Source organism: Theobroma cacao, chromosome 7, assembly GCF_053813885.1.
Source record: "Theobroma cacao isolate CCN51 chromosome 7, ASM5381388v1, whole genome shotgun sequence".
NCBI lineage: Eukaryota > Viridiplantae > Streptophyta > Magnoliopsida > Malvales > Malvaceae > Theobroma > Theobroma cacao.
Genome location: NC_142645.1, coordinates 3,820,407 through 3,831,716, shown reverse-complemented (window position 1 = coordinate 3,831,716; position 11,310 = coordinate 3,820,407). Strand labels below are relative to the sequence as shown.

The window sequence follows — 11,310 nt, the reverse complement described above, 5'->3', positions numbered from 1 at the left end:
ATGGCTTCCAAGATAGAAGGTTATTCAGTAATGTTGCTGCTTCTTTGCTTTCTCCATCCATTTTCCAAAGCAACTGATACCATATCAGATGGCCAATTTATCAGAGATGGTATGACCCTAGTCTCCAGCAGTGGACTCTTTGCGTTAGGATGTTTTAGCCCTGGCAAGTCTAACAAGCGATATGTTGAAATGTGGTACAACAAGCTTCCTCAACAGAGTGGTGTGGGTGGCGAATAGGAACAGTCCCGTTCGAGACAGAAAAGGAGTTCTTACTATCAAGGATGGCAATCTAGCTATCTTTCATGCAAATGAAGGAGCACATATGTGGTCAGCGAATGTGTCCTCTCCGAAATATTCATTTGCCAAGCTCTTGGATTCAGGAAACTTGGTTTAATATCAGAAAAATCACTCCCACACTGGAAAGATTATTTGGGAGAGTTTTGATTACCCTGCACATGTTTGGCTTCCAGGAATGAAACGTGGGATAGACAAAAGAACAGGTCTCAACCGAGGCCTGACATCGTGGAAATCACCTGATGACCCTGCACCTGGTGAATTTGTGCAGCTGATTGCAATGACAGGTCAGCCTCAGTTCTATATTTATCATCAGTCCAGACCTTACTGCCGAGGAGGACCATGGAGTGGTGAGGGAATTGCTGGAGTTCCAGCAATACCAAAATCACCGTACTTCAACTTCACTTTTGTGAATAATGAAAATGAGATATCCTTGGTTTACACAACTTATGATCCTTCTGCTTTACATCATTTTGTTTTAGATGAATTAGGCGTATTTCAAAGGTTGACATGGATTGATCGGACAAAACAATGGCACATGTTCTGGTCAATACCAAGGGATAGATGTGATGTTTACAAGCAATGTGGATTGAATGGTATGTGCAGCTCAGACAGCTTGCTATCTTGCAAATGCTTACCAGGGTTTGAGCCTAAGTCTCCTCGGGACTGGATTCTAAGAGATGGTTCTGAGGGATGTGTGAGAAAGAGAACATTAGAGTGTGGAAAAGGGGAAGGGTTCCTAAAACTTGAACATGTTAAGATACCTGATACATCGACAGCTCAAGTAAGTATTGGTTTAGGTCTGAAGGAATGTGAAAAAGAATGCCTGACAAACTGTTCTTGCACTGCATATACAGTTGCAGATATCAATCAATTAGGAATTGGCTGTGTGGTATGGTATGGCGATTTGAAGGACATAAGGGAATACCCTGATGGAGGAAATGATATATACATACACGTCGATGCTGTTGAGCTTGGTGAGTTCTTGCTAACTTTGTTTATCGATGATTTACTGGAGAAATGGAGTCCAAGACAACTAACAGCTAAAACGATTTAACACTGGCCTTATTTAGCAGCAAATTCCAAGAAACATTCTGGCATCTTCAGCAACAGCAAAAGATCAATAATAGTCTTAGTTTTTGGGAGTACAGCTGCAGTCTTTGGGATTTTGTTTGGCAGCTCCAAGCGAATAAAGCTGATAGGAAATGTTAAGATGAAAGGTAAAGGTGAACTGCTTCTTCTCTATATTCGTCTTTTTCCTTTTTCCAATATGTGACCAGGTTATGTTGATCTTCAAAGGTGAAAGACTTTGCTAGTAAAAGAATCAGATATCTTTCTTCATCTAATGAATGAATCAACTTTCAAAACCTGCCAGAAGATCTATCTGATGCTATTTCTGTTATGTCTTCCTGTCCAGGGAACAAGGAAAAATTTCATGAGTTCTTAGCACTTAATGACATGTTGGATTCAAATCTTCTTGAAGATAGTGAAGAACACATTGGATTATTGCTTTTCGATCTAGATAAGATAACGGCAGCCACAAACAACTTTTCTAATACAAATAAACTTGGGGAGGGTGGTTTTGGAACAGTTTATAAGGTACTTGAAAATTCATAGTTGACATTGATAGCTGACAGATTATGCACATGGCTTAGAATCCCCTCCCTGCTTTCTTGTTCTAAACTTAAGAGTATTTCTCTTTGGAAATTACATTACATCTCCAGAGACGTATATAATTGGTGTAAAATGATTAATTATTGTCAATTTATACTTGAAACTTGTAAAATTCAGGGTCAACTTACAAATGGACAAGATGTAGCTGTAAAAAGACTGACAACCAATTCAGGACAAGGTATAGAAGAATTCAAAACTGAAGCTCTTCTGATGTCTAAACTTCAGCACAGAAATCTAGTTCGGCTTCTAGGTTGTTGCATTCAGGGAAAAGAGAAGATTCTGATTTACGAACATATGCCTAACAAAAGCTTGGACTTCTTCATTTTCGGTACTGACCTCATCAGCTGTTATTGGAAATGTCAATATCAGTATTAGATTAACAACTTCAACTTCCATGATTTTAAAGCAGATCAAGCTAAGAGGCCACTACTGGATTGGAGGAAGCGCTTGCATATCATCATGAGGATTGCTCGGGGGATCCTATATTTTCATCGAGACTCAAGATTCAGAATCATCCACAGGGATTTGAAAGCAAGCAATATTCTACTAGATGCTGAGATGAATCCTAAGATCTCAGACTTTGGGATAGCCAGGACTTTTGAAGGGAGTGAAACTAACCTCAAAACAAATAAGGTGATAGGAACATAGTAAGTATTACAAAAACACAACATGAACAATTAGATATCCTTGTTAGTACCAACATGTTTCCTTTACATCATTGTAGTGGTTATATGCCACCAGTTTTGGAGTCTTGCTGCTAGAGATAATCAGTGGCAAGAAGAATAGTGGTTATTACTATGAGGACCCCTCATCAAATAATTTGGGACAAGTAAGTAAGAAACAGTATATGTTATATGGCATATTTTTTTAAATTCAAACATTATTTGTTCAGGCAACATTTACATAACGCAACTGTTTCAGGCATGGGACTTCTGGAGAGAGGGCAAGGCACTTGAACTGATAGATCCATTGATGGAGAGGAACTCATATCCTGTTGATGGCATTCTTCGATGCATACAAGTTGGGCTTCTGTGTGTTCAGGGCAAGGCATCAGACAGGCCAACCATGGCAACTGTTGTGAACCTGTTGGGGAAGGAAGCAGCAATGCCTCCACCTAAAGCTCCTGCCTATATCATGACTGATCATTCCTCTACCACTTGTTCTATAAACAATGTAACAGTTACCATAGTTCAAGCTAGAGAATAGCCTTTGAACATGAAATTCATGGTTAAAAGAACATTGTTCGGAGCCAAATGTGTTCGTCTATAGCAAAACTGCAGACAACTATTAATGAATAAACATTACTAGACCCTACTTCTTAACATGATATCAGAGTTTCTATAATAATTTGATTCAGTGCTGGAGTTACGAATCTCAAATAGGCTGATTTTGCTTTCTTACATTAGAAAAAATTATATAAATTCCACTTTTATGATATAAATCTGACCTTTCTACCAATCATCTTTGACCCTATGCGATGGTAGAAAAGTTGTGAAAAGGAGACACAAGGAAAAGAAATATGTAAATTTTGGATGAAAAAGAAGATAGAGCTATTCATTTTAGACTAGGCTTGTGTGTTTTATTTCTAACTTTGACAAAGAATGTCAATTCAAACCTGATTTTGGTAAGAGTAGAACTCAAAGAGAGTCTTAGATCATGCATCAAGCTAAAGCCAGACATTAGTAGCTATATATTGTTGGAATAAGATCAACCAAAAGAAAACGTGTTCTTTTTTGAAGAATAAATTGCAATTAGAGAACTTGCCTTGCATTTTAATTCATATTTATTTTAATCCAAAAAAAATATGAGTCACAAACTGATTTGAATTAGTCTATCTTTCCTTTTGTTAAATATGAAGAGCGAATCTTTTGATATAAAAAAAAAAAAGTCTTGATGCAAAGAATATGAATTTCAAAATGAAATATTCACGACTTTTACATATTGTAAAATACTTATCAAAATACTACAATACGTCTAATCCAACGATATAAGAATAAATAGGGACTCGAAAAAGTTAAACATAATACGAACATACGAACAAAAAAATAGATAAATAATGAAAAACCCATATTATAAGTTATCTACATGTAAGTCCCTCTCAATATTGATTTTTAAGGCTTATAATAACTCTTAAAAACATTAATCTCTCAATTAAATGCATTGAATATGGACTTAGAAATCAACAGTTTTATTGGTTGAAAGGGTTCTCTAGTACAATATTATAAAAGCATAATGAAGATTTCTTCCAATTGGTTGGTCAAAATGAAGATTGAAGACCCAGAATTTGGTAAATAATTTCTATGATTATAAAAGCATAATAGCCAAAGTTCTAACGGGTGTTTTGTCTTACACCTTTGTCTCATGCACATTCTGCTGATTATAATTATGAATACACAGTAAAATAATTTGCAAATTGGGCCGGCAAAGCTTACCAGGCAAATCTTGTCAAAATCAAATTAGCATGATGATATTGGTATGTTAAACTATACATTCCATCAACTATCACTTTTTCATGTTAATTAATTTAAGGTATGACAAATAAACTATTAATTAGAAACTGTACAATATTAATCTTTACTTGAACATTGATTAGCATCTTTAATTGCTAATGCATTGCCATCATATAGTGCTTGCACCTCATATATTTTATATTGAAATTTGATTATTGAAAATAAGAGTATTTACTTTAAAGTTTGAATTTTGGCTGAGGAATATATAATTAATTGGCATGATGCTCAAATAAGCTTCTAAATTATTTAAGAAAATTCAAATAAACATTTATTCTTTTATTGCATTCAATCAAGTTCATGTAATTTCATTTCGAGTCAAATAAGCTCTTATGATTAATTATTGACTAATTATCATTAATCAAAAGTATAAGAACTTGATTGAACACAATAAAATTTTAAAAATTTATTTAAATTTTCATGAATAATTTAAAGGTTTTTTTAGATATTATGCTTAATTAATTTTATTGAATCATAAAATCATGCTCTAAATTAACATATCAATAGGAGGGAAGATTCATAATGGCACCATTACTCGACTTTTCTTCTATTTTTGTTTTGAACTATTGGCTTTGATTATCATTAATTACTAGGAAAATACAAGAAACATGGATTATAATGATCAAAATCCTAATTAAAAAGTTTTATTATGATTATGTTTTGCAAATGATTAGAATATAAATAGCACTTCATTTAAATCGATGATTATGGATTTAAGCATTTCGAAAAAAACTATTATTACAAGATTATCTTGCTAACAATTCAAGTTTAGATATAAAAATTTATCTTTTACTGACACAGTGAATTAGCATGAAAATAAAAGCTAGCATTTGATGGAGCTTTTAAGGCTGATAATCAAGTTTCAAACGTAAAAACTTAAACTTAGAATTTGAAAAGAACGTAATGTTATTTAATAATTCCAAAAAAAATTGTTTAATAATTAAGTCTAAAGGTGCTATTTATAATAACTTAACTCCGCTTGACGTGGAAATAAATTTAAATAAGAAAGTATTCCATCCTAAACTTCCTTAGAGTACAAATAAATTCTTAAACTTATGTATACTTGTTATCAAGTAAATTTTAATAAAAAGAAAATTATATTTTACCTATAATTCCTAATAAGACTCTTAACTAAGTAAGAAAAATACTAAAATTATGAACATATCCATTTATAACCTTTGGCTTTTTGTTTTGGCTTTTGACACTCAGCTTACTCCAAGAAGCCTTCTGTTAGACTATCTACATTAGTCCCCTCCACCTGAGAAAAACTCGATCTTGAGTTAACTTGTACATCTAGATACAAAGGTTCATCATGAATGAAATGGGTAAATATCCGTCACATTAAATGTTTTGAAAATTCCAATTATGTCTAGCAAATCCACAATATATGCATTGTCATTGATCTTCTTCAAAATTTGGTATGGTCCATACTTCTTAGGCTGCAACTTACTAAAGTCTCCACTAGAAACCTTTCTTTTCATAGAAACAGCATCACTTGATCTTCTACTTCAAAAATCTACTTTTTGTGATGTTCGTTTTGCAACTTTCTTGTACTTGACATTAGCTTGCTCTAATTTTTGTTTCACCTATGCTTGAACATCTAGCAACTTATTAGCCATATTTTCAACAGTTACACTAAATTTAGGAACTTTAGGCATGTTGATCAAGTCAAGAGCATGTCGTGGCTACTTTGTGTACACAATAAAAAGTGGAGATTTCCTTGTGGCATTATGTACAGCACTATTATAAGCAAACTTTGCTTATGCCAATGCAAAGTCCCACTACTTCGATCTATCTCCACAAATATTGCGAATCAGATAGGTAAGGGTTCTGTTCACATATTCAGTTTGGCCATTAATTTGTGGAAGAGCTGTGCTGCTATAATTCAAAGATGGATCAAACATTTTTCACAAAATCCTCCAAAAATGGGCAAGAAACTTGTTGTCTCGATCTGAAGTAATGGTTTTAGGCACACCACGAAAACGAACAACTTTCTTGAAAAACAATTTGGCTATTCTGCTTGCATCTGAAGTCTTCTTGCAAGGGATAAAGAGTGTCATTTTAGAAATTCTGTCAATAACAACAAAAGCATAATCCATACCCCTTTGTGTTTAAGGCAATCTAAGCACAAAATTCATAGATAAATCCTCCCAAATATTTTTTTGAACAAGTAAAGGCATGTACAAACCACTATTTTGGAACTGTCCCTTTGCGGTTTGGCATATGTAACATCGCTGCATAAATCCTGTTACATCCCTTCTCAAACGTAGCTAATAATATCTTTCTCCAATAGCAACAATTGTCTTGTCACGGCTTAAATGACTAATAAGACTTTCACCATGCAAGTCTCTAATCAACTTTGCTCTCAATGAAGTTCTAGGAATGCAAAATTGGTTGCCTCGCATCCAAAAACCATTATGAATGTAAAATCCTCAATAGGTTGATTTGTGATACACTTTTCCCATATATCATGAAAATCTTCATCTGTATAATTCAATTCCTTAATTATATCAAAACCCGCAATGTCTTGTCTCATTGTCACCAGCAAATCTGTACATCTACTCAATGCATCTGCTACTTTATTCTATACCCCAACCTTGTGCCTTAGCTTGAAAAGAAACTTCTGCAAAAACTAAGACCATTTGGCATGCATGTCATTACTAATCCACTTTTGGCTATTCAAGTACTTCAATGCCTTATGATCCAAGTACAGAACAAATTCTCGCCCGACCAAGTGGTGCTTCCAATTCTTTAAAGCATGCACAACAAAATAAAATTCTTCGTCACACATTGTCTTTTTGTGTCTCCCATTACCGAGCTTCTCATTGAAATAAGCTACTTGGTTCTTCTTCTTTTTTGTGTAAAAGAACAGCTCCCATCCCCACATTACTAACATCGCATTTAACTTCAAATAATGTATCAAAATTTGGTAATGCTAAAATAGGAGTGGTATATAGCTTTTCCGTTAGCACAACAAAACTAGTTGCATCTTCTTCACTCCATTAGAACTTTCCTTTCTTCAGGTGATCTATAATAGGCGTTGCAATACTACTAAAATTTTTAATAAAACGCTTATAAAATGTTGCCAACCTATGAAAACTTCTAACTTTCGTTACTGTTTTTGGAGTAAGCCATTCTCTAATAGCTCAAATCTTCTTTTCATCCACCTAAATTCCAGCAACACTAACTACATAGCCCAGGAATAATAGTTTTATTTGTCATAAAGTTGCACTTCTTCAAGTTCACATATAGCTTATTTTCCTACAAGATCATTAATACCTCGTGCAAATGTAAAATATGCCCCTCTTTTGATCAACTATAAATCATGATATCATCAAAATAAACCACGATAAATTTTTCAATAAAAGGTTTCAATACCTAATTCATCAATCACATAGAGGTATTGTGCACATTGGTTAACTTGAATGGCATCACGAGCCATTCATACAATCTTTCTTTTGTTTTAAAAGCTGTTTTCATTCATCCTCAAGTCTAATTTGAGTTTGGTGGTATCCACTCCAAATATCAATCTTCGTGAACACCTTAAACCCATGTAACTTATCAACCATGTCATCTAGCCTAAGAATTGGAAACTTGTATCCAATAGTGATCTTGTTGATGGCTCAGCTATCCACACACACCCTCTAACTCTTATCATTTTTTAAGGTTAGTAAGGTGAGAATTGCACATAAACTCATGTTCTGCTAGATATGTACTTTGTGTAGTAATTCCTCCATTTTTCTTTGAGAATCTCGTTCTCTTTTAGGCTCATCTTGTAATGAGGCTAATTTGGTAAACTAGCACAAAGAATCAAATCAATATAGTACTGAATATCCCTTATGGGTGGTAAACCGTCAAGTAGATCCTCTAGCATCACCTTATTGAATTCTTCTAATAACAGTTTGACTCCTTCTGGATGCTCTACTATTTTTTGATCCTCTTTAATTGACAACACCTATTTCACAACTAGAGCATGCACCTCCTTTGACTCCTTGAAAGCAACCTCTAGCTCATTCCCTATATGAGTAAAGGTAAAGAAAGTCCACCACTCCACTTTAAAAGCTTTGGTTTGACATTTCCTTCCATTGGCACTAAGGTAAACTTTATATCATCTTTCTCCAATTTGTAGGTGTTTTCTCTCCCATCATGTTACGCTGCGACATCAAATTGTCAATGTCTACCAAGTAACAAGTGACAAGCATCCATATCCATAATATCAAAATATACCTCATCCTTGTATTTGCCAATGAAAAAAGGTACCTTACATCATTTTGTTACATGAATTCTCTTTGCTGCCTTAATCCATCCAATATTGTATGGATTGGGGTGCTTTTCAACTTTAAGACCCAAAATCTTCACAGCATCCTTATTGATAATATTCTTACAACTTCCATAATCAATAATCATATCAAATAAATAGTTAGTGATAGTGCATCTGGTTCGAAATAACTAATACTGTTGAGTGTTATTCTTTTGTTTTGGAAACAACATCATTATTCTCACCACATAGTTTTGGCCATTGTCATAATCCCCATACTCATCATCATTCTCATTTAGAACACAACAAATCTCATTATTCTCTTCTTCTCACTCCACCACATGGACTCCTTTTTTGAGAGGACAGCCATTGGATCTGTGATCAGGTTGATTACATTTGAAACGTTTTCTTAGAGTTGGTTTAGCAAAAAGATTTGTAACATTTTGCTCCTTTTTTGAATTTGTCACTTTTTACTTTCCAATTATCTTTTCCTCCTTATACCAGTCATTGCATGTAGAACTATTATGAACTGATTTATTCTTGTCATTAGATGCTCTATAATTATCCTCGTTGTAACTTTTGCGAAAATAATCAGGTATGTTCTTTTCCTACAACATTAGTTCAGCTTTAAAGTAATATTTCATGCTTAAAATAAATTTTGTAATACTTGTACCCCTATCTTGTCTTTGATAATGGGCTTCAACCTTTCTAGATACTTGACAACATGTTGCTCTTCAGTCTCCTAGGTCATTTCTCTTGACCAACCTCATAAATTCTACAGTATACCCATGTATAGTTTGTTGACCTTGATGGCATCTCTAGTACTTCTAGAACAAAATTTACTCATAATCAAGAGGAAAAAAAATCATTTTATAACAATTGCTTCTTCTTGTACCAGGTTCTAACTGGTTCTTTCCTTTTATGGTTCCTTCTGAATTGCAACCTTTCCCACCATGTAAAAGCTTTTCCTTTCAATCTACATGCGATAAGTTTCACCTTTTTTCCTTCTGAAATCTTCATATATTCGAAAATCCTATATATTTTCGTAATCCAATCAATAATTCTTCCATATTTAGATTCTTATTAAAGTAAGGAATATCCGCATTTAATTTGAAATCTCTAGTATCTCGATCACCATAATCATTCTTTCCATATCCAGCATATCTCATAGGTTCTACCAAATAATCATCTTCTTTGTCTGAATCTTCCATATAAACTTGTTGTCTACGCCCGTTTACAAAAATTGGTCTGCCGACAAGTTGTTTGCGAGCTACATCATCTTTAGTACGTGTTTTTCTGTCATTTCGGTTTTTGTTGACCTTTACGCCTAAAGCATTAAGTTGATTTGTAATTTCTTCAAAGCATCGTTCCAAACGTTAGAATCTGAGATCCACTTGTTGCTCTAAAGCTCTTAACACCACCCCTTGACCTTGCACTATAGATCGTGAGGTCTCAATTTCATGATCTTTGAGATGAGAACCGTCGCCTACCATAACTAGGTCACTAGCCATTAGATTGAGCAAGTTTCTCTCACTCTAATACCAATTGACACAACGAGTTAACGTGAAAATAAGGCTAGTATTTGATAGAGCCTTTAAGATTGATAATTAAGTTGCAAACGTAGAAACTCAAAATTAAAAAAAAAATGAACGTTATTCAATATTTAAAAAAAAAAAGTCTAATAACTAAGTCTAAAGGTGCTATTTATAATAGCCTAACCCTACTTGACATATAAGTAAATTTAAATAAGGAATTATTCTACTCTAGACTTCTTTGGAGTACAAGAAAAGTTATTTCCTAAATCTATGCTTACTTGTCGTCTAAGTAAATTAAAATAAAAAAAATTTATTATATTTATAATTTTTAATAAGATTTCTAACTAAATAAGAAAAATATTAAAAATTACAGATATATCCATTTATAACTTTTGAACTTTTTGTTTTGGCTTTAACTTTTAGTTTGCTCCAAGAAGTCATATGCTAGATTATCTATGTCACTCACTTACATTGTTATTGATTATAATGTAAGTAACAATGAATTTCTTATATCACGTGATTAAATTTTTTATTTAAAGTTTTTAAATTTAAAAATTTTAAATTTATTAAAAGGTATATATGAGTGATTAGATATTATCTAAATTTTAAACTCAATCATGATAGAAATTTACTTCACATTTGTGATTTGTCCAAAATGCAACTTGAATTGGATTGTGTCCAACAAAGGGCATATGCAAATTGTACTAGGCATCGGAAACTCCTACATAGGCCATTCTTGGAAAAGGGGCAGGTTTGACTACAGCCTCTGAAAGTACCTCCTCCAGTTGCAGAGGTTTTTTATAGTCAACCAAAGACCAACTGTAAAGTTAATGCAGAGTTATGATGAAGAAACAACTGGAAAAGGGAAAATTATGGGCAGTCATTTTCAAGGGACCTTCCTTTGAGAAACTACTGTTTATGGTCATATGGAATTTTTCTTTTAGAGCGCAATGGAACGACGTCAAGTTAAACTTTGGATTGGCAATTCTAGTTCTATCCTTTGAAGCCTTCTAATTCCTCTTTATCCAATAAGTCTTTTGAG

General features: G+C 33.6%; 1 pseudogene; it reads left to right on the top strand.

The window, feature by feature from the left end:
* LOC18593757 (G-type lectin S-receptor-like serine/threonine-protein kinase RKS1) lies at positions 1–3,274 on the top strand (annotated as a pseudogene).
* The last annotated feature ends 8,036 nt before the right edge of the window (positions 3,275–11,310 follow it).